This window comes from Grammomys surdaster, unplaced genomic scaffold (genome assembly GCF_004785775.1).
Source record: "Grammomys surdaster isolate TR1022 unplaced genomic scaffold, NIH_TR_1.0 338, whole genome shotgun sequence".
NCBI lineage: Eukaryota > Metazoa > Chordata > Mammalia > Rodentia > Muridae > Grammomys > Grammomys surdaster.
Genome location: NW_021604757.1, coordinates 1,444,016 through 1,467,227, shown reverse-complemented (window position 1 = coordinate 1,467,227; position 23,212 = coordinate 1,444,016). Strand labels below are relative to the sequence as shown.

Below are 23,212 nucleotides of genomic sequence, written 5' to 3'. Positions count from 1 at the left end.
CCTTCCTTCCTTCCTTCCTTCCTTCCTTCCTTCCTTCCTTCCTTCCTTCCTTTCCCCTCAGGGTGGACAGGTAGGAGACCCAGCCAATGGATGAAGAGATGGAACATCTCAGGAATCCACTACAAAGTGTAAAGGAAGCACAACAGCTGTGCCTGCTGCCCAGCTTGTGCCTCACCCTCATCCACCACCTCACCCCAGTGGCTGCCTGTGAATGGAGTCAGTACAGAAGAAAACAGAGAAGGCTGGACAGAGTCCTGAAGACATTGTGTGAGCCCCTGGAGCCAACGCTGCCTGGAGCTCTCAGGATCCTCTTGGACCTTGAACTGAGCTACTTGTGTTCCATTTTGGCATGACAGCTGAGTTTCTGGCAGGTTGTAATTCTATAAAGTCCACAACGATGCAAACAGTTTTCCTTTGCTTTTCAGACGGAAGTTCAGAGAGGCTAAGTGGCTTGAACAAAGCTGCACAGCAGCTGTATGGAGTCTAACCTGCACAAAGCCTACCCTCCTGGTAGCACGCCTTCAGGTGGCACGCCTGTAGGACAGGTGACGAACTACAACTGAGAAAGGAAGGGATCCTGCACAGGAGGACAGGCCTTCCTGAGAGGATCCCACAAGGTAATCACCAGAGAACCTGCTCCACCCTGAGGCAACAGGAAGGAAGGAAGTGTAGGTGGCAAACTGGAAGCTGTTGCTATCTCAGCTTTTCTTTCTGCCAGCTTTAAAGAAACAGAAGATTCTGCAGGAAAGCCTGGGCAGCCTGCTCTCTACAGTCAGGAAGGCCGGTCACACTGGGCAGGTGCTCCACATGGTGGTGTGCTGGAGGCAAGTGGGAGCCCAGCTCAGATGAGCCAGCCGGGTCTCCCAGCTCCAGAGGCAGCCAGTCAGCCTCCTGTGTTTCCTGTGCCGGGCTTCTGAGCTCGCGACCTGTGTGACAGACTGAGGACAAGTCCCAGATGATGACTTGGGAAGCATCCAGCCTGCCAGCTCGACTTCCTCTGGACTGCTCCCCTACACTGAACCCCGCAGACTCTGAGCTGAAGTGGATGACATCGTGTGTTCCCAGAGGTACAGGAGGCCAGAAATCAGAGCATAGGCAGCCAGGTCCCGACAAGGAGCAGCCCAAGTAGAATCGGGAAAGGCAAGTGCCAGAGGGAGATGCCCTGGTGTGATCACAACTAGGGAAGCCTCCTGTTGTCCCTTTATAAAATGAAACAAGTCAGGCTTTGAGCCTGGGCCCTCTTCCACTTAGGCACTGAGCCCCATTTTACCTGTCTGTACAATGAGGTGATTGGGCTCCATTGCCTTACGCAAACTCCCAGCACTGGACCAGCATGTAACAAACACCTTCCTGTCAACCTCCTAACTCCACCACAGAAGCCCAAAATAAGCTATGTTAAAAACTGATGGATTCCAGCCCTGGGATCCACTGCAGCCCATTTACACCAAACCCTGACAGCCCAGGGGCACCTCACACGGGCACGGCATGCCACTGCAGCTGGCACCCAGCACCCAGCCAGCAGAGCCCCTTTCCGTCTCTCTCACAGGTTCCCAATGGGAAATGAATCATGAAAACCAAGAAGGTAAAATTAGTCCAACCTGCCAAGGAGTAATTTATGCTGTGACCAGTCCCTGGAGGGAGGACTGTACACAGGCTTGGGTTGGCCTCTGGGGTTGGCAGAGGGCAGCCTGGCCATCTGGAGCCCCTGTCTCCGGGCTCTTCTATTTCTGGCCCAAGCTTCCTGGGCTGCTGGCACAGACTCTAGAGCTTTCCTAAGTCCCTCCTTGTCCCCTCCCTGGCAGCAGACCTCCAGCAAACAGACAACGCCTGGGTGCCCATCCCATTGCCTTCGGTTCACAGGTGAGGAAGATTCAGCTCAGAGAGGATACTTGGGCAACCAAGCAGGATCTGAACCCAGATCCCTGCTTTCCACGAGGTGGTATGCTTTCCCATGCTTGGCACTTCTGCCTGATCTCCAGCCCTCAGGTGGGCATTACAAGGGGACACTGGCAGCCCCCCATACCTTCTATGTGTTCTTCAGTCTTGGGCTCTGGATACCAAGCCCTCCATATTCTATCCACTGGCAAGATGGAGGGAGGTCCCTTACTAACCCAGGGAGTGGGGTTTACAAAAGGCCACACGGCAAGTGTAAATACCATTGCAGATATCCTGCTATTGGGCTGTTTGTGCAGAGAGTAAATCTGGGTGAGGGAGTGCAGGACTATGTGGGCCTATACAGGGGCCTATGTGGCTGTGTCACTCGTAGGACTGACCAGGTCCAGTAGAGACCCTGGGTCTAGTTCTCATCTAGGTAGCTGTTTCTATTTGTGGGATCCATGAGGAACACAGGAGCCACTGGAGGAGGGGTTCATCTGAAGGCAATCGAGTCAGGTAAGTTACCTCACCTTCCTGAGCCTTGTTAAAGATAGGCTCGGGGCAGGGACAAGCATTGTAGGCTGAAAGAGTTCAATGGCAGCACAAGTGTCCTGTATGAAGGTGAGCACACTGTCTGCCCCTCAGTCCCTCTGGCCCCAGAGGAAGCCAAAGCCAGCATCAGTAACAGCCACAGCCACCCTTGCAGAGAGAATGTACTTCCACTCCAGTAGCTGGCAGCTGAGCTGCTGTGTGGCCAGCTGGGAGAAGCACCACCTATTCCCTAGGATGTAGTCAGATCAGCTCTGCTGCAGGTCTCCCAGAGTGAGCACAGCTGCTGTGGCCAGGGCCCTGGGTACAGCGCTTTCAAAAAACACTGCATGCGTCGCTTCCATCAAAACTGGTGTGCAAAGAGTCCAAGTATCTCCCGCAAGCCTGACAGTCACCAGTGCCTCGCAGAAAAGCCCTTATTCCACAGGCTGATGGACCCCTTGCTCACACAGCCTGTGCTAGAAGAAGGGATGGGGCTAGCCAAGTGCACCTGCAACTCCAGCACTTGGGAGGCTGAGGCAAGAGGAGCCCTGTGAATCTGAGGCCAATCTAGGCTATACGGTGAGGATTATATGTCTCAGCTTCCCCAGCTACACATGGGACCTAACAACAGCATCCGCCATGGGTTATTCTGAGGAGTATCTGGCTCATCGCAAGGTACTGAACATCACCGAGCCCAGGTAAGCGCTCAGTACACAATCGAGGTGTGAGACCAGACCCCTGTACAAATCCCTGTGACACTATACACACGACTTTCACTCTGAGCATGGCCAGGTCAGTACCTTCAGAATGAGGTGACAGCAGACCAGAAGGAGCCAGCAGCTAGAACAGAGGGGGCAGGCTAATGCCCTGCCACCCACCAGCACCCTCTACCCATTAGTCTTTCAGAGACTTACTTTTCCCAGTTGAAAACTGGCCCAGTGATGGCTGTTCTGTGCTTCCCTGAGAGTCCCCAGTGTACTCCCTCTAACAGGGCAGAGGACCTTGGAGCAGCGGCTCTTCAGCTGGCCATTTCAACTACCAGGAGGGTGCATGGCTCGGTGCTGGGAAGGACTGGGCTGGGGCCAGCCACACACTCCTCTGCTTTTAAAATGTAATCCCAGCTGTCTGCACTCGCTGACCACATGCCACTGCCCAGAGAAGCAAGGCTAAGCAGACTGCCTGGCTGGCCACCCTCTGCCAAAATGATCACATTGGGTGGCCTTGTAAGAAAGGAGTGGATAGACAGCCAGATGGCCTGGCTACCACCCCCAGCCCTGCCAGTGGTCAACCATGTGGGTGGCTTTGAGAATGTCATTTAGGAATCTGTAACCTTGGTTTCTCCTCCTGGGCAACGGCCACAGCCAGGGCACCTGTTTCACACAGCAAGCTGGTCAGGCACGGCATCCTCTACTGCTTGCAAGGGCTGTAGGCAAGAGTCAGAAGCCATTCTCTCAACATGGAACCAGGAGAATGATGTACTCCAGAGGCTGAGGCAAACCCTTCCCTGGGCCAACATGGTGCTAAGACACCCAGCTCCCAGGGGACAGTCTGGCCCGGCCCAAGCTGCTTTCTTCTCTTGCCCACCCCACAGGCCAACAAAGATCAAATCCACAGCCACAACGGCCCCATTGAAAACCAGTAAATGTGTCCACGGTGTGGGGTTACATTGGGTACTATGCTCCTGGCCACCTCCTCAGAGCAAATGACCAGGACAGCCACTTTCCCTCTCTGCAGGCCTCAGTCCAGAACCTTCAGGGCCAAGCAGGGTAGAAATCTGATCACCGGCTGCATTCCCAGGCAGCAGCGTCCACTGGGACAGCTGGTGACTGGGGAATGGAGGCGTCACAAAGGCGAGAGTCAACCCAAGCTGCTCACCAGGGACATGGGCTCCGCGCTCAGTGAGGTGATGGTGAACTAAGGCAGAGGCAGGACCCCATGACAGGGACACTGCTGGGCGCCTACCCTTTGCCTGGCCAGCCTTTGGTACTCGAGGCTGCTCAATGACATGAAAGAATGCTGTTATTTCTGGTTCTCAGTGGGTATGGTCAAGCCACAGAGGTGCCATAGTTCTAGAAATGGTGGCTCTGGAGGAGCTGGGTCAGGATTTCAACCTGGGTGTTCTGATTCAGAGGACCACCACCACGCTTCCCTGCAGCTCGCCAAAACTGTGCCACTAGAACAAGGACAGCAAAAGAGACTGTGAAGGAGAGGGGACTCTGGGAGCCAGGGAAGCAGATTTTCCATCCAACTCAAAAGATGAGAGCCTGGGATAACTGGCATCCATGAAAGGTGTTTGGTTCTTCATAAACTCTCAATGGACACATTTTAAATATCGGATAACACATTTTTAAAAGTACAGCAGGTTTCCATAACCCAGCAAGAGCAACTCCGGAGAGGCCCAAGGAAGCTCTGGACTAAAATCATAGCTAACCTAAATGTCCATCAGGAGGGGAATTGCTAACTAACAATGACTTCCAAGTACTGTATGTATTAGTGTCTTTAAAAAGATGGCAGGTCTCCATGTGAAGACATAACCAGACTGGCTTGGACGGCTCAAGCCTGTAATCTCAGTATTCAGAACACTGAGGCAGGAGGACCAACAAGCTGGAAGCCAGCCTGGGCTACATAGCAAAGAGGGGCTGGTGGGGGAGAACAGGAAGACAACCCAGTCAGGAAAGTACTTACTGTGCATAAGGACCAGAGTTCAAACCCTAGGTGTAAAAAAGCCAGGTGCACCAGTGTGTTCTTGAAATCTGAGGAGGCAGAAAGTGTCCTGGGGCTTGCTGGCCAGTCAGCCCAGCCAAATCAGTGAGCTTTAGGTTAGGTGAGAGAGTCAGATTCTGGCAGCAAGCGTGCAGGTACATGTGCGCTCTCTTGTGCGCGCACACACACAAAGCCAGACTTTTCTAGGTAGAATGCTGAAAGTTAACATACCCAATAATCAATACTACAGACAACTCTTGCTGTCTATGTGCTACATACTATGAGACTGTATACAGAAAGAACTCTGCAGGGTTACAGCAACTGTGATGCTAGCCTTGCGGAAGAGCCGGGAATGTGGAGCCCGCTAAGGAAAGCCTTATTGGTCAACATTCCACTTTTACAGCAAATGTATAGTTGTGCGATCTTTATAGGATTAAAACTCAGCACAACAAAATTTAAAAGACACAAAGATCTGCCTTGGGAAACAGTGATCCACCTCACCCCTCAGCAATACAATCACCTATAGTAGCAGTGGGAGCATCAGAGAGAATTCTAATATCCCATGGACAGGTGGATCGGGTGTCCCTGCTGAGCCTGGTTAGGACTGGTAAGCACGAGCCTAAGGCCTACCTATCCACATGTGGACTCGTTCTAAAGAAGCACTGTACATGGTAGACCTTGGGGAAAGGGAAGCTGGGGAAGGGGAGGCTGGCAATGTGGGTCCCACTGTGACTTAAGAAATGGCTTAGGCAGTCAGAGGTGAGCAGCCTGGCTACTGAGAGAGGCCCTCCCTTCCCACACCACCCAGCTTCCGCAGCGACTGCACCCTCCCTCCCAGAAGCTGCCTAGCTCCTTCCTGTCCAGCTTCCGGGGTACTTCGGGATAGAGAGTGCCTCTAAGTGGAATGATTCAGAGGTGAAGTTCCAAAAGGATAGAGGAGAAAGCAGGCAAACATACCAAGTGTTCATGGAGCTAAGTACCTGACAGTGACACTGTACCCAGGCAAGGGTCCTAACTGTCCAGTGAACCCTAACCTCAAACAGGCTGAACCTGGCACAGCCCCAGCTAAACCTCAGGTCAGGACCATGTAATAGTCAAATGCTGATGACATCTCTACCTTAAGCCAACTCCAGTGTGGACAGAGGAGCCCAGAAGAATAGATCTGGGCCTTAGCTTTGCCCTCAAGTATCCGTACAAGTCCCTACCATCTTCACTGAACTCTCGGGAACCCCAGTTGGTTCATCTGCCAACTGGGCCAATGGCGAATCTCCCAAGCTGGCTACGAATAAGTTAATGCCAGCTCATCTCTTTGTGAAAAACAGAGGCTCCTCTAACACAAGCAGTCACAGCCACACTCTAGGGAGACCCAAGGTACCAAGAAAATAAATGGGCAATGTCTGGGCTCCAAGACAGTGAGGCTTGCTGTGTGTGGTGGCACGTGCCTTTCCTTCTAGCACTTAGGAGACAGATATAGGTAGATCTCTGTGAAGCTGTGATCACCCTGATCTACACAGAGAGTTTCCGACCAGCCAGGATTACATAGTTGGACCCTGTTTCAAAACAAACAAAGCACAGGCAGAGAAGTGGGGAGCAGGGAGTTGTTACTGGGGGGATACAAAATGGTGCCTGAGACAAACCAAGTACCTGACTGAGCCCTGACTCCTGGATGCAACCTTAGAGGATTACATTGGGGGACCCTGCCAAGCCGGCTTCAGGTGTTCTTTGAGAAACAGGGACATGAAGTAGTCCTGCATGACATTAACCAGGGAAGCTGCCAGTTTCGGGGAGAGCAGGGAGCAGGGGTAAACCTGAGACCACTGACCTAGGATCTGCTCCCCACAGAGTGACACTCTTCCAGTGTGACCAGAGCCATGTCAAAGCCAAGGCACCTGGGTGACTCCAGAATGGTTGGCCTGAAGCCCAAGTTGGGTCAAGTGAAGAAGGCCTGCCCCGCCCCATTCTGCAGGAGTACAGACTCCCCAGAACAGCAGCTGCCCAGCCTGCGGCTGCTGCAGGACCCAGCTGGTCTGGGAGCCTAACAGAAAGAGTGAGCCAGGGGCACCCTTAACAGGGCCCCAAGGAGAAGGGAGAGGCTGGTGCTAGTGGGAGGGGTGCTCCCACAGTTCCCTGCTGGGCAGCCCCCCTCCTTGGGCTTGTGGCCACATGCAGGCCCAGGCACACCTCAGGTTCTTCCCAGAAACCAAGGACAAGGTGGGTCCCTCAAGCTCAGAAAAGAGCCTGGGAGAGAGCTGAGGGAGTAACCTCTTCACACTATGCCGTGCTCCCTGGTGGAGTGGTGCAGGCTGGGCCCAGCTTCCAGGTGTGGCCCTTAGGAAATCAACATGGGAAACAACTGCAGGCCACTGTCCCTTCTGACCCCAGCTCTCCAGATGGTAGGCCACCAACCCTGGTAACCCCAGCCTCCACAACAAGCCCCAGCTTCCCTCCTTGCACAGGCCCCACCAGGCCCCAAAGAACCTGGACACTCCACTGGCTGCTCTCCGGGTCACACCCCTGCAACTCTAGTGTTAGAGGTGTGTGTGTGGGGTGTGGGGGGGGGGAATGAAGCTTTACCCACAGCCAGCAACCACAAGCTCATGACCAGGACAGCCTAGGAAGGCTGTGGCCTCAGTCTAGAGCCTTCTGGCTCACCAGCCAGGACTGCCTCATAGAATGGGCAGATAGCTTCTCCCTGGCAACTCACCCCACTGAGCCCAAGGACAGCCTCCCTGACAAGTAAGAAAGAAGGTTTGTACCCTAGGGTGGTCTTGTCCCTCCTCTAAATAACCATGACATTCAAGCCTCCTGCTACAGGGACAGAAGTTCTCTACCTGAAAGCTAGCTGCATCTTACCCCCACTAAGGACCGATCAAGATCTCAGTAGCTCCACACAAGTCCTTCCAGTCTGTAGGGCTTGTTTCAGCTTCCAAACAGTGGCCCTTGGCTGCGTTTGCAAACCACCATGAAAATGGCCTGGGGACCTCATGGTGCAGTAAGAGTTTCTCCAGTTTGTTCTCCAAATCTATACCTCTCTCCCTACAGACCTGTGACACTCCCTTGACAGATCTGTAGCAGAACAGTAACTCCCAGCTGCTCACCTAGGGCAGAGGTCTACCCAGCATTCCCTGCGTGGCATGGGCCAGGCTGCTGTCAGCCTAGCATTCGAAAAAGAGCCATCCAGCAGTGTGCTTGCGTTCCCAGACCCCAAGGGAATACTGATCACATATGTGATGACAGTGTTGCGTAGATAGGTCCAACCACCCCACAATACAGCTGCACTGGTGCCAAGAGCCCTCCATGCCGGAGACTGGCCTGGGCTATAGTTCTTCACATTCTATGTTTTTGCTGCACTACCCTGCAGCTAAGGGATGAAACAGGAAAACCACCAGTCACCCAGTGCAAAGATCACTCAGCCCCGGCACCACCTGCAGTAACCCACTGTGGGTGATCTTGGCCCAGCCTTTCCTATCTGTGTGACTCCAGAGTCACTTCACTTCTTTGGACCTCCATTTAACCTTTACATATCCAGTAACATCAGCACAGTGGGGCAGATGAGGCTAGCAGGGCTGTACACACACACACACACACACACACACACACACACATACACGCGTGCGCGCCTCCTTCAGGCATGGCTGGTTCTGGGTCTTTGAAGAAACTCACAAGAAGCTCAATATTTCTCGGGAGGGATAAGTCCTGTCCCATCATCCACTAAGCCACAAGTCTCTTTGGTACGCCTTCTCTTCCCCTTCCTGAGGGGAAGGCTTCTCACTTTCACCACACCTCCTGGCTGGGACATCGAATCCTTGGCAAACACCAACCTCCCTGGCTACTCTTGACTTGTCTCCTGGAACCCTGCTTGTCTGCACAGGGGCTTTACAGGCACACAGATACACAGGGACATATACAAGACAAGTCATCCTGACTCTGCTGGAGCTGTGAGGTCTGACCCAGGTCCCATCAACAGCTCCCCACCCTCTAGATCACACCCTACCTCAGGCCATGACAATGTGGGGTCCACTGCATCTGGGTCCCCATGTGCTGCCACATGACAAACTCTCTCATAACAGGCTTCCTCCCTGCAGGAACTGAGGGTCTACTCAGCCTCTCTTGTATCCCAAGCTAGGCACTCCATCACCCAGGGAAGCTGGCAGTGGAGCCCTTTCTTGGCCCTCATCCTTTCCCTCCAGGAAAGTTCTAGAAAGTGGGAGATAACAGTCTGGGAGCTCTGGGATTGGAGGGCTGGGTGGCTCCACATCTGCCTTCTCAGATATGTCCACACCAGTTCAGCCCAGGGTTAAATCACACCATATACCACCTGTAGCCTGCTCTCTTGTGTTCACTAACAACCCTTCCCTGAGTATGGACACTGGTTGCTACAAATACACCCAAGAGTAAGGTCCTTGGGCACAGAGGAAGGTTGGATTTGGAGTCTGGCCTCTCTAAAGCAAATGATTCCTATAAGGTCACTTCTGATCTCTGAGCCTCAGTGTACTGGCTGGTTTTGTGTGTCAGCTTGACACAAGCTGGAGGTATCACAGATAAAGGAGCTTCCCTTGAGGAAATGCCTCCATGAGATCCAGCTGTAAGGCATTTTCTCAATTAGTGATGGGGGGGGCTCAGCCCATTGTGGGTGGTGCCATCCCTGGGCTGGTGGTCCTGGGTTCTATAAGAAAGCAAGCTGAGCAAGCCAGGGGAAGCAAGCCAGTAAGTAACATTCCTCCATAGCCTCTGCATCAGCTCCTGCTTCCTGACCTGCTTGAGTTCCAGTCCTGACTGACTTTGGTGATGAACAGCAATGTGGAAGTGTAAGCTGAATAAACCCTTTCCTCCCCAACTTGCTTCTTGGTTATGTTTTGTGCAGGAATAGAAACCCTGACTAAGACACTCAGTTTCCTCAATGGCACGATGGTGTGTCCTGTGAGGTGGCCTGCCTGACTTGGGACTTTGGATAGAGGTTTTGGGAGTAGGCAGAACCAGGAGGAGAATGCTGGGTTTCCTTCTGTGGCAGAGGGGAGAGAAAAATCCACAGGCCACGGAAAGCTCCAGTGGTTCAGGTGTTTCTCATTGAAAAGATAGAACCCAGCCCTCCACAGCTACTCTACTCTGAGGCTGATGCCAGGAGGCAGGGTGCCAGCTGCCCATGTATGCTCCCCTCCCCCATCATCACTTCATCTGAGACTTTCGGTCTAGCCAAATGTGACTCTAAGGTTCCCAGGGTGGAAAAGGGTCCTGAAAACAACTGTGCCAAGACCCTACCAATCAAATCTGTTTTGAATCACCAAAGAAACCTGCTGGGAGTTAGTAGATAAGACATAAAGTAGCCCCTAAGACTTCCTTTGTGATGTAGCTTTCACAGGGTGACTGGGAAGAGTCGAAGTGCTCTTCAGCTGGTCAAGTGACCTCTCTGAGCCCAGGTTCCCCCTTCCATAAATGGATGTGAAAAGCAACTGTTGTCAAGGACCACAGTACTCAAAATGAGTTCCTTCCAGCAGCCAACCCCGCTTGGGGAGCAGTGTGTTCAATTTGGTACTGACAACATAGAGGGAAATTCTTCCACAGAATATAAGGTGGGACTGACACCCTCATCTCTGTGGCCAGAAAAGGAAACTGGAGCCAGACAGGCTCAATGGCCTCAAGCAGCAGCCAGTGTGTGAAATGAGTGCCCGAGGGTGTGACCAGGTCAGGGCGAGCACAGAGGCCTCTGTCCATCTCTTTCCAGGTACCTTGTCCTTGCTAAGGAATACAAGATTATGTCCATGCCCAGGACATGCTTCCCTGGGGCACAGTGGCTTTCCATCTAGGAAGGTGGCTTTAAGTAGACCTTAGAGCAGTCACTGGTTGCCCAGTGCTTGCTGTGAGCTGTCTGTACAGGCTGAGCATGGTTATCATTCCCACTCCACAGGTAGGGAACAGTCAATCAGGGGAGTGGCCTCCTCCCTTTAGGACACCCCTACTGCCAAGCAGCAAGGCAAGGGACCTGACCTGAGGAGCAGGTCCTCTGCAGGGCACAATGCCAACTCCACCAACCTGGTATCTTCCCAGCTTCCCTCTCCCTTAGAGGTCCCAGATCCAAGTACTCCCAAACCAAATGATGACCATTAGGATTCTCTGCCCACCTGAGCTGAGCCTTCATCTGTCCACTCCGACCTGCAATCATCTCCTTCTGCTGGCTTCCTTCTCTTTTCTATCATCTCTTCAACCGCTTACATGCAGCCTGTACACTCTAAACCAAGGATCTGGTCACCATGTCTCATAAAATCCATGAGAGGCTCCCTGCAGCCCACTGGTGTGCAAACTGCTTGGCCAGCACAGCTATCCCAACCTAGCTGGGAACTGGGGCCAGGGTTAAGCAGGAACCAGGTGACCCAGGTTCAGATCCCAGCTGCATAGCTTACCAACAGCGAAGCCCTCTCCCTTTCTGAGCCTAGGCGTCTCAAGCCATAGACGGGAACACAGACGACGGAAGTGCAGGGAAAGCACTTTGTGAGGCAGTGAGCACTTCATTCATTCACAATTCCACACAGCTTCTGGGTCACAATCACTAAACCCTATACTGTTCACAGGGGTGAACCAAGCGCCAGATATTCTAGAACTCTCTAAGAACAGAGAGGGAGAAGTAAACAAAACAGGTAAGTAAGGCGTAAGATATGTTATAAAGAGAAAAGGCAGGAAGTGGCGACAAGAAGTTGTGCAGGCTGCAATTCTAAACAGGAAAATGTCCCAGAAGGCAGTAGTTTTGGCTGTTCTGGTGCTGAAGACAATGAGCCAGTACAGAGCTAACTGGGAAGCAGTACTCCAGGGAGCTGGGGCTCCTGTCCCACCCTCTTGCACCCACACACTCAACAACCACAGACCCACTCTTTCCGAGGCTGCCGACCAGGCCTGGCCCACTCTGATGCCTCTCTTCTTTCTCTCTCTTCCTCTATATCCAGCCCATCCTTCAAAGCCCATCCTGAAGGCTTTCCCCACTGAGGAGACTGGGCCTTGACTGGGAATCGACAGCTCCCTCCTTTCCCATCAACTGTAAGCTATGACCACCACTCCTGATGCCTAGCTGTGTGGGCCTGTGAGCAGTGTAAAGCAAGGACTGGTGGCCCCAAGCCTGGCACAGCAAGAATACATAAGCTTCACAAAGGGACAAAGGGCAGGATGACACTCGGGCCCAGGTCCAGGCTTCCCCTCCTACAACCTTTTGTCGGGGGGGGGGGGGGCTGTGCTGGGGGATATCACAAGTGTAGGTACACTGTGTGTGTGTGAACATCAGCCCTCTCAGTATCAGCAGATACAAATCTGCAATAGGAAATAGGCTTTTTAAAAATAACAACACACATTTTTCTTTCTTCTGGCTTTTTTTTTTTCTTTCTGCACAGCTTGTTTTTCCACCATGGCCCCTGGGCCAGCTGCCGAGAAGCCCTTCCCTGGCCCCACTCTGAGAACATGGGGCTCTGGGGCCTCCAAGGACTTGTAGGCTCCAGTCAGAGGTGGAGATTACCAGCCAGCTCCAGAACAAGTCCTCAAGCCCCATTCCCGAGTACTCCTGAGCCAGGCACTCTGCTCAAACGTCGATATTAGAGGGGTGTCCAGAAGGGCCACTGACCCCACATGACACTTTCACAAGACACTTTCAACAGCTTGCTCTATTGTGTACACCTTCTCCAGCCTTTCACACCCACACACTCACCAGCCACTGTCACTCTTGCCTCTCCAAGGCTGGCCGCAGGTCCCTTCCCTACATTGCTGGCTCTCCTCTCTCTCCCTCTACATCCTGCCTGTCCTATCCGGGGAGCTCCCAGGGCTCTCTGCCTCTGCTCCAAAAGGCTGCTTTCAGGTGACATTCCACTTTCTGATTCGGACCATGCCATAAGCTCTATACCTCTCACCCCACCCCTTAAAGCCTCAGTTTCCCCATCTGTGAAACACTTGTGGAATATGATAGAGGGAGGATACACTTGAGTGTATCCTAGTGATAGTGTGGTTCACCTGTTTGAAGGCCCTGTGACAGTACAGAGGTGATAGCATTTGAAGACATGGAGCCTACTAGGAGATTCCTGGGTCACTGAGGGCCCTGTCATTAAAGGAGCTATTGTAGTGTGTGTGTGTGCGTGTGCGTGTGTGTGTGTGTTCGTCCCTGAGGAGGTTTCCTTCCAGACTCCCTGTCTTACCATGTGATCTCTCAGATCATGTGCCCCTTTCATGGTGCTATCCAGCACATGGAGACACTCTAAGACATCTCCCTGGAGCTGGGGCCATGCTGTTGGACCTTCTGATTCCAAAATTGTTAGCTAAATGAATGGCCTTGCCTCAGACAGTATATGACCTCGGGTGTTTCACTGTCCTGAGAAACTGACCTATTCAGGATGGGGTGCTTAGTGCCTGACAGGTGTAACCCCCAGGGAACACTAGAGGTCTTCATCCTCTCCCTACCCCACCCCCACCCTTGCACTGAATCACCCCTTAAGTCAGCAGTGATCGTGATCTCAAGGTCTCTGATCTCACCCTATCCTCCCTCCACCTCTCTCTCTCCTGAAATTGCCTAACATAGTTTACTGGAGCTCAGCACTGCTGGGTCCAGATACCTGCAAGGACCAAGAGCTTCTCCTCTGCCCTCTACACATTACTTAAGGCTGTGCCTGAAGCCTTGCTGCTGGGACTGCAGCTCAGAGAGGCTTGGGGCATAGTGCTTGTCCTCAACCTCTGCCCTTGGTGACTCCCAGTCAGGGCCAAGTACTCACAGAGGGCATTCACCTAGCAGCTCTCAGACAAGCCACTAACCTGAAATAGGGCCCATGGTCTGATGATGATGTAAGACCATCACCAAGTAACAACACCAGAGTGTGGGAAGTTGCTACAGGAAAACAGATCCAGGAGATGAGGATGAGCCCAGAAACACCTGTAACCCAAGGTTTAGGCTAACCCAGAAAGGCTTGCTGGAGGAGGAGACATAAGCTATCCTGTAAGAATAAGCCAGACTTGGTCTCAGTGGTTTCAAACAACAAAGGTCTCTCTCTCAGTTGTACTGCATGTTTATTGTGGACCACCAAGGTGTACTGCCCATGGAGTGACACAAAAACTGTTCCAATCCTGCTTTCAGATGTTTCACCACTAAGAATGAGACCCTATGAGAGTTTTGCGTTGACAGATAAATGCTTGGAGCCACAGGCAAGACATCTCCGTGGGTCCCAACTTCCTAGCTAGTCACATGGACTCCACCTAAAATAAGAGGATCTGAAGTCAATCCTGTGGTGTACCTGGATTTGCTGGAAATATTTTTAGGAGGGTAATAAAGATCATAAGACATGGGGGCTGGAGAGATAGCACAGTGGTTAAGAGCACTGACTGCTCTTCCAGAGGTCCTAAGTTCAATTCTTAGCAACCACATGGTGGCTCACAACCATCTGTAATGGGATCCGATGCCCTCTTCTGGTGTGAGCGATTGTGTGTTCACATAAATAAATCTAAAAACAAAATAACAAAAGCCACCAGACATTTCCACTGCACTCTGCCCCTCACCGTCTTGTACTCATTCATAAATCCTAGGTTAGGATTCCAAGAAAGGCTGGCCAGGGCAGACTGGGCTGGGCACAGAGAGGTGAGGAGGGCAGGAGATGAGGCTGAGGAAAGGGAGAGTCATGTTATAGGCAGACATTACAGCTAGCAACAACCTGGTCCTTTATCAGAAGTGCACTAGGCAGACTAGAGGGGGAATGGGAGCAGGGACTGGGGAGCACAAGGTGACCCCAATTGTTCCACAGGGAACAGGGCTAGAGCCTTATCTTAGACTCTAGCAGTTGTCCTGGGAACACACCCCAGACCTGCGGGGCATTGAACTGGGATCAGAGGACCTGGAAGAGAGAACTAGGGAACAAGGGTACGCAAGGAACAGATAGCAAGTTAAGAAGTCTGATCAAGCTGTCAAATTTCAATTTTTCCCACACCAGGTCATATACACATAGAAGCAGGATATGGGGAGGGGGATGATGTAGGGTCTCTTTGTTTCTGGGGAGTGCAGGTGTTCTCAGGGGGAGTACAGATGTTCTCCAGAACAGGATATTGGCTGGGTGAAAAATTCGCAGAAGGAGCAGAGCAGAACAAACCGTTAGGTACCTGTCTATAAGATCTATTGGTCATTTGTTCTTATCTTAAACTAGCACTTTCCCACCAAAGCTACCTGTCCATAAGATCTATTGGTCATTTGTTCTGATCTAGGCTAGTACTTTCCCACCAAGGCTACCTGTCCATAAGATCTATAGCTATCTGTTCTTAACTGGGTTAGTGCTTTCCCCCAGAGGCCAAGACTTTGTGTCAGTAGGTACGTATGGCTGACTGAGGCCTATGGCTGACTTAGACCATTAATGTTTAAGCAAGGTCACTCTCAACAGGAACAGGCTATTCCCCAATGTGCTAGTGGGGAGAAGTTAGGAGGCCGGGATGGGTTGGGTTCACTAAAGAGAGCTTCCTGGGCTTAGAGATGGGTGGGCTGACTGGATGAGGCAGGCAGAGATGCCATTGAGATCAACGCTGGAGGAAGCTTATGGAGGAAGGCCAGGAGTACCCTTGAATCCCCAAGTGAGAAACCACAAAGGCAGTATAACTCCAATCCCCCAACTCCTCCTCCAATTGTCTTTGCCTCTTTCAGGCTTTCTGATAACCCCACGTTGACCCCACGTGGAGTCTAGGTGAAGAGTAAGCCAGAGGGAAGACACTCATCAGACACCTTGGAGAACCAACGTAAGAAACTTTTGGACCAGAAAGCTCCAGTAACTCAGGCTGGAGGTGATGACTGTGATGACAGATTAAAGATTCCTGGGACAAGTGCTCCTCATTCTTGAGACGGATACTCAGAAGGCACCACACCCTGAGAGCACCTGCTCCTTAGGGGCACTGTCAGTCAGGGGCTGGCTGGAGCAGGCTGGGGTCTAGCAAACAATTGTGATAACCAAGATGGTTCACAGAGCATTGCCCAGGATCAAAGCTAGCTTCCGTAGAAACCAGGAGCCTGACCCTGAGCCAGGTACTTGATTGATCCTATCTCAATGACCTCTCCCAGCTGACTCCCAGACAGTCTGTACTGAACCCACTGCAGGGAAGGCGAACCCTCTTGAAAAGATCAACTACAGCCCTGAAAAATCTAAAGCCCCGTGGGGAAGGATCCTGAAGATGCCCTTTCCATGAAACTAAATAAACCAAGGGGCCTGGGCCGAGTGCCCAGGAGGTTCCCAGCAGGGACCATGCCCTACTCCCCAGGGATGAGAGGAATATGGGACTTCTGACCCACACACCCTACACCGCCAACCAACACCTAGGAAAGTCCCTGTCTTCCTCTGCAGGGAACAAGTCGGCAAGGCAAGCTGGGGTGCCACGGGCATCATAGTTCATGAAAAATTATTCTGCTTCAGATAGACAGAACTCCCAAAGCTTATAGGGTTCCCAAGATGAAGAGCAGTCTCCCTTCACCGATCGATCGCAGTCCCCATGCACAAAGGACTGGGTGTGCTTCTTCTGGATCACTCTAAACCATAGACCACGGCTGTTCTTCACATGAAGCCCATGGTCAAAAAACAAAAGACAGGCTTTCCTCCTCTAGGTCACCAACTCCATTCTAAAGGTCTGAGCTCCTACTCTGATGGGCTCAAGACACTAGCAACTTTTTGCCGTATTAGCCAAGACTGCTCAGTAGTCCCTGCAGCGACTTGCCTAGGGCACGCTGGCCTTGACGGAGGAAGGTCATTGGCCACCAAGTTTCTGCAGTTTCTGCATCACATAGTACCTTGGGGACCAGGAATGAGGAGGTGGGGGGTGGAGACGACACTCAGGGGCGAATTCCCGAAGAGTCCACGCCGCAACCAAGACTTAAAATAGATAAAAGGCACACCCTCCCTCCGCCAACCCAGGCCCGCGGCAGGTCACAGAGCGGCATGTGGTTCCTAAGCCCCCCAGCCTGGCCCCGGAGCACCGGCGACCAGGTCCTTGCAACTAGGCCAGCGGCTGCATCCCGCCCTCGCCCCGCCCTGCCCCCTGTCTACACGTTCTCTTTGCGAACGCCGGGCCCGGGCAGCCGCTCCCATTGGCCAACGGCCGCGTCCGTCAGCGCGCGGCGGAGCCGTGGAAAAGGCTACAGTGGAACAAGGCGGGCGAGTGCGCGGAGGAAGGAGGCGGAGGCTGGGCCGCCCGAGGCCCGCGTCGGGTGGCGGCGGCGACCTGCGGGCCCGGACCACCTTGGGACCCGCCCCGTTCCCGGTGCTTCGGCCCGTGCCCCGTCGCCCGCCTGCGCCCCGCTCCCCAGTGTCCCCGCGCGCTCGTCGCCGCGGCCCCCGCGCCGGTTGGCGAGCCGCCCAGCGTCTCCGAAGCCATGTTCACGTTCATGGCCACGGTGGCCACCGGGCCCACTCACCTTCGCGGACTCCCACACGGGGCGGCGGGCCGGGCCGGGGCCGGGGCGGCGGGACGCGGCGGGACGGGGCGGCCGCGCGCGGGGTCCCCGGCCGGGCAAAGTTTCAGCGCCAGCGGCAGCGCGGCGGCGACTCGCTGCTGCTCTCCTCCCCTGCTTTGACCACCATCTTATTAGTACAGGAAATGACATGGAAAACGGAAGAAAGCGGCGTTTGGGGCAGACGCGGACCCCCCAATTCAGGGGGCCGGAGCCGGGCCTCGCTGAGCCCCGCGTCCCCCGAGCCGGCCCCGCGCGGGAGCTCGCGCGTCCCCGCCGCGCGCCCCACGGGAAGGGCGACGCTGCGGAGGAGGAGCGGGCTGCGCCAACTTTGCGCCCGGGATACTTTCAGGGGGTCGTGCTGGAAAGTTGTGGCGTTTGCGCAAGTCCATCCGAGGGTGCCCCCTGGCTCTGCCCGGCTTCAACACTGTCGGTCTACAGCCCAGTAATAGTCAGAGGGCGATAAATGCGTTTATAATTTTAACCCTTACTGGGTCCCCTTCCGGGCCCCTTTAACCCTTTGGGTGCTCGGCAGTTTGGAAGTATCAACTGAAGTTGAGTAACATGTGTCCCATGGAACATCAAGGGGAAAGGCCCTGGGGGCTGTGAGAAAAATTAACTATTTACCTGGGCTTAAAGGGTGGGTGTCACTTGCTGCTCAGGTCAAAGTACAGTGCCAAATCAATACAAAACTGGGACCGACTGCTCTCTAACTTTCCTTGTCTGGTGCCTCATTGTATTGATCTGTGAAATGGCACTCAGCAAGAAAGATTTTGAAGGGATGTGATTAGGCTGGGGTGTTCAAAGAAAGTGTGAGTGGTCAGATGGAAACCAGAACCACCATACCCCAAGCAACCCCTTCTTTGTAATGACCCCAAGGGGAGGCTTCTGCAGAGTGGGTTTCCTGGCCATAGAAGGGCCTCACCTTAGGCTGGAAGTTGCCAAAAATGATTCCAACCCAGTAAGAGATCTTGGAAGGCCTGCCCAGTGCCAGGTAGTCCAGGTAGTCCAGGAAGGTGTCACCTCAGAGGAGCCGATTATCAAGGGAAAGGAGCTTCCACCAGGGCGATTCCAGAGGGCTCTCCGAGGTCAAGCATCCTGAGGATGCTGTAGCTCCTAGAGACCCGATGGGGGCTGGGGGAGGAGGCAACTTCTCGGCTTATTTCTCTTGACCTTGATAACACAAACGCTTCTTCGGATCCCTCGTCTGTCACTTGCAGTATGACCTTGAGTGTCTGTAGCTCTGACCATGTTTCCTCATCTTGCAAAGCTATAAGGTCCAGCTGCCAGCTCTAGGGAGAGCCCTGAGGGTGTGTGTAAAGAGCCCAGAAGCAGCTGTAAAACTATGGAAATGGCTAGATGCATTGTGTCCACAACTGTAGCTTTTTGAAGCACCGGGTATTGTGGGTAATATAGATGAAGATCTGGATCTGTGTGTACCAGTGTGGCTCCAGCCCAGTCAGAAGTCTGTAAGACTACCTCAAGTTCTGACTAACACATGGGAGAGGTCAGGCCCATGAAGAGAGGCTGAGGAATTAGCCACTTGTCTCTTCTTACATGAAACAACATCAAAGGTGGGCCAGGAATCCACAGGACCACATGCCAGGAAGGCAAACAGTGAAGACCTGGAGGTGTCAAAGTGCCCAGGGGTTTGACACATGGCCTGCAGTGACTTGTGCCTGTTGCAGAGAGTGGGTAGGATGAAGAGCCTGAGATAGACCAGAAAGAGGCACAGGAACAAAACGGGGTGGGGGGGGGGATGGCCATGGTCAGAAGGATGAGCAGACCTTGGAGACTGGTTTTCTCTGGTCTGAACCATTTGACAGGGCTTGTGGGACCCCTTAGAGACGTGACCAAGGCAAGGTCAGTATGTGTCTCAAGCTTGCCTCTGGCTAAGTTGGAGCGGAATCCCAGAACTGTGGGTGGAAGATGCTCCCTGGAATTTTCCTGAAATCAATAGAGTGCATGGCATACACACACATACATCTGGTGCCACTGACCCTTTCCCCTCTCTGTCTTCCAAAGCAAGTATCATTTTTTTACCAAGAGGCAACATGCTCAGAGAGGTTCAACATGCCTGAAATCACACAGCTAGTTGGAGACACGAGGAGACTCAGCCGGACTGCCTCCCTCCTCCATCAGACAGAGTCTTCTCTGCCACTTCAAGTTAGCTGCTCTTTCCCACGAAGCAACTAAGGATTTCCGTTGCTTTCTTCCACAAATACTCCACACACAGAGTTTACCAGTGTGTTGTGAGAGGAAGCCAGGTTCCTCCCTTGCCTCTCCTTGCAAAATTGTCCCCACAACGTCATCGAGATGTGATTTATGAGTAGTCTTAGCTCTTCAGGAGGAAAACTCTGTGTGAGATCCATTAATAGTAAGGATACTGATCCAGGACAGCCAGTGCTACAGAGAGAGACCCTGTCTTGAAAACAAGTAAATGCTAATACATTTTAAAAAATAAGAATACCCAAACAAAACCCACATCCATTGAGCTTCGTGCTGGGTGCCCCCAAGTCCCTGGAGAGTTTTTGATTCTTACCATAAGACAAGCATATTGTTTATCCCATCAATTGACGATATCTTTTACAACCTCAAGGGAGAAATTTGACTCGGGATTTATTGCCTGGAAAAACTAAAACTGGAACAAATTACATCTCCCCCGAGGAACCAGCAGGCGTCTTCCTTGCTAATGAGAGGAACTCTGTAACCCATCAGGCTTCCCTTTTCACTTGGGCTGCCAGGAAGCTCAGAGCCAAATTCCATCTTCATCCCCAACAGCATTGGCAGTTGCTTCCTTCTCGTTTCTGTTTCTCCACGTCTCATCCTACTGGCCGAGCCTTGTTTTCTCTGCCTTTCATTAAAAATGTTTCCCTTTGTTAATGGCAAGACATAAATCTTTCAGATGAATCTGCATTTGGAAGAGTTGCTGAAGTGACCTGCATCCCATGGGCCGTGTTTTTGGCCAGGCATGGTTCCATTCTGGTCGTGCCCACTTGCCCAACAGCTGAGGGATCTGTCTCTTGGAAGGAAAGAGGGACTGGCTTAAGACCAAGGGATTGCTCACACAGCTGCTGGCAAAGGCTAAGATCAAAGGGCCAGGGTCAGGTCCTTATGCTCTTCTGTAAGCTACTGACAGGCAGCTTGCCTCTCTCTTGCTAGCTCCCCAGGAGCACAAACCACCATCCCCAACTCAACACCCCAAGTGTCCCCTAAGGATCCATCCCACTGAGCCATGGCAGGAGACAGCCCCTTCCCTCTGGAGGAGCCATGGTCATTTAATAGATTTCTATTGTGTGCCAAGCAAGGAGAGGCAACAGGATTCAGGTGGGAGACTGGGGTGGGAGGCCCAAGGCACTGGTGGCTATCCTTAGACAGGGACAACCTCTCTGAGGAAGTGGCACTTTAGGGATGGGGGATGTGCTAGGTGGACAAGTCAGTCTCACCAAGAGAAGAACAGCAGAGTCTCTGCAGGGGACACAGCCACTGTGTAGACACTGAGGCAGGAAGGAGGACACAATATGGGAGGAAGTGGTGAAGATGAAGAAGGCAGCAGAGGAGTCCAAGCCCAGCCTCCCCAGTGAGGTCTGTGTGAAGAGCAGAAGCCACTGAGCCTCAGAGCTGGGAGACACAGGCTCTGGTTTGTGTTTGCACAAGCTCGCCCCACTGCCATGGAATCGTAGCTTCTTTTCTGTTGGCATGGGGAAATATTCTGTAAAGAAGTGACTTCACGGTGAAAGGGCTTGTTTTAGCTTGAGGTTTAAGCCACAATCCACAGTGGCTAGAAGGCAGAATGGTGAGAAGGAGGGGGTTGCACTGAGTCCACAGAGGAGGAGAGGGATGGCAACATGCTAGTGCTCAGCCTGCTTTCTCTGTCTTACAGTCCAGGAATGGCCTCAGCAATAATCAAGATGGGTTTCCCACACCAATTAATCTAAGCAAACGAATACCCCACAAGCATGACTGACGTCCATCTCCCAGGCGAGTCTAGATTCTGTCAGGTTGACAATGAACATACTGTAGTTCCACGCCTTGTCAACCTGATCCCCAAACATGTGTTCACACCATAACCTTCTACCCCTTACCTCAAAGTCTCATGACATTGTTATACTTTAAAATGCATCCAGTTCAACTTCAAGAGACCTTTTTTTTTTAATTTATTGACCTTTATTTTATGTGCATTGGTGTTATGTCTGTATGGATGTCTCTGTGAGAGTGTCAGATCTTGGAGTTACAGACAGCTCTGAGCTGCCATATGGGTGCTGGGATTTGAACCCAGGTCCTCTGGAAGAGCAATCAGTGGCCTTAAGCGCTGAGCCATCTCTCTAGCACCCCCTCTCCAGTCCGACTTTAAAACTCTCCAGAGTCTTGAACAATTCCAACACTTTAAAAGTCCAGAGTCTCACCCTTTTTTCCAACTTGAACCTGGCAGAATAGCTTCCATAAAGAATCGTGGCAAAAAGGAGAAGGGCCATTCTGCCATCAACGGGGTGGTGACCCAAAGATATACCATCAAAATCCACAAGTGCATTCATGAAATGGACTTTAAGAGGTGTGCTCCCTGGGCACTCAAATCCAGAAATTTGCCAGGAAGATGGAGACTCCGGATGTGCACACTGATACCAGGCTCAATAAAAACATCTGGACCAAGGAGTAAGGAATGTTCCACGTCATATCTGCCTACGTTTGTACAAAAAAAAAATTGTAATGAGGATGAGGACTCACCAAACAAACTCTACACACTGGTAACTTACGTGGCTGTTACCACATCATAAACTTACAAACAGTACACAGGGCTGAAAACTAAAATGCCGACTGCCAAAGGTGTAGAACTTGGGAAAAAAAAAGCCTGGAGTATGTGGGCTGGAGAGAGGGTGGAGCAGAGCAGTTATGAGCACTTGCTGCTTTTATAGAGAATCTGACGTTGGTTCCCAGCAGCCCTGTCCAATGACTCATATCCACTTATAATTCTACTTCCAGGGGATCTGATATTCTCCTCTCCTGGCCTCTGTGAGCACCAAACATACATGTGGTGCATATGTATATTTGCCAGCAAGTATTTACACACATAAAATAAAAATAAATAAATATATATTTTAATTCAGTCCCTTACTGTGCACTACTCTGGAATTAAAATACATGTAACATATAATGGCATAGAGTAAAACTTCCCATCCCAAAACTGAAGAAAGAGGACATAACAAGTGAAAAACACACAAAAGCGAAACCAAAACCAAACATGGAAAACATCAAATCCTGAGCTCCATGTCTAGCATCTTGAGCTTGTGATAAAATCAGCTGGGCTCCAAAACACTAGGATAGCACCAGCCATTCAAGTACACAGGTTTTCTCCGGGGCTGGTTCCAATCCATGTTCACAGCTCTCTGGATGAGTGTCTCATAGTTCTGACATCTCTAGTATCCTGTGCTCCCTGCTTCACGTTTGTAATAGCCTCTCATGGCCTCCCTGCAGGGACTCTAACCCCATATACATTGCCTGGACTTAGCAGCTCTCTGAAAACATTCAGCAAGACTCCATGAGCTCCTCAGTCCTGTGTTTTTCATACCTGCAAAGCCAGCATTGTATGGCTGCTGCTTCTGAGTTCTGCTGCCCCCTTGAAATGAAGCCTGCCTGCCTGCCTGCCTGCCTGCCTGCCTGCCTGCCTGCCTGCCT

At 52.2% G+C, this 23,212-nt stretch overlaps 1 protein-coding gene across 1 annotated transcript in view; it reads right to left on the bottom strand.

Moving 5' to 3' along the window:
• The window catches only part of Prdm11 (PR/SET domain 11), a 73,623-nt gene extending 56,103 nt beyond the window's left edge, over window positions 1-17,520 (bottom strand). The window contains exon 1 of the mRNA XM_028778565.1: window positions 17,504-17,520. The gene's annotated coding sequence lies outside the window, so the exon portion shown is untranslated. The remainder of the gene's footprint in view (window positions 1-17,503) is intronic.
• Window positions 17,521-23,212: the final 5,692 nt, after the last annotated feature.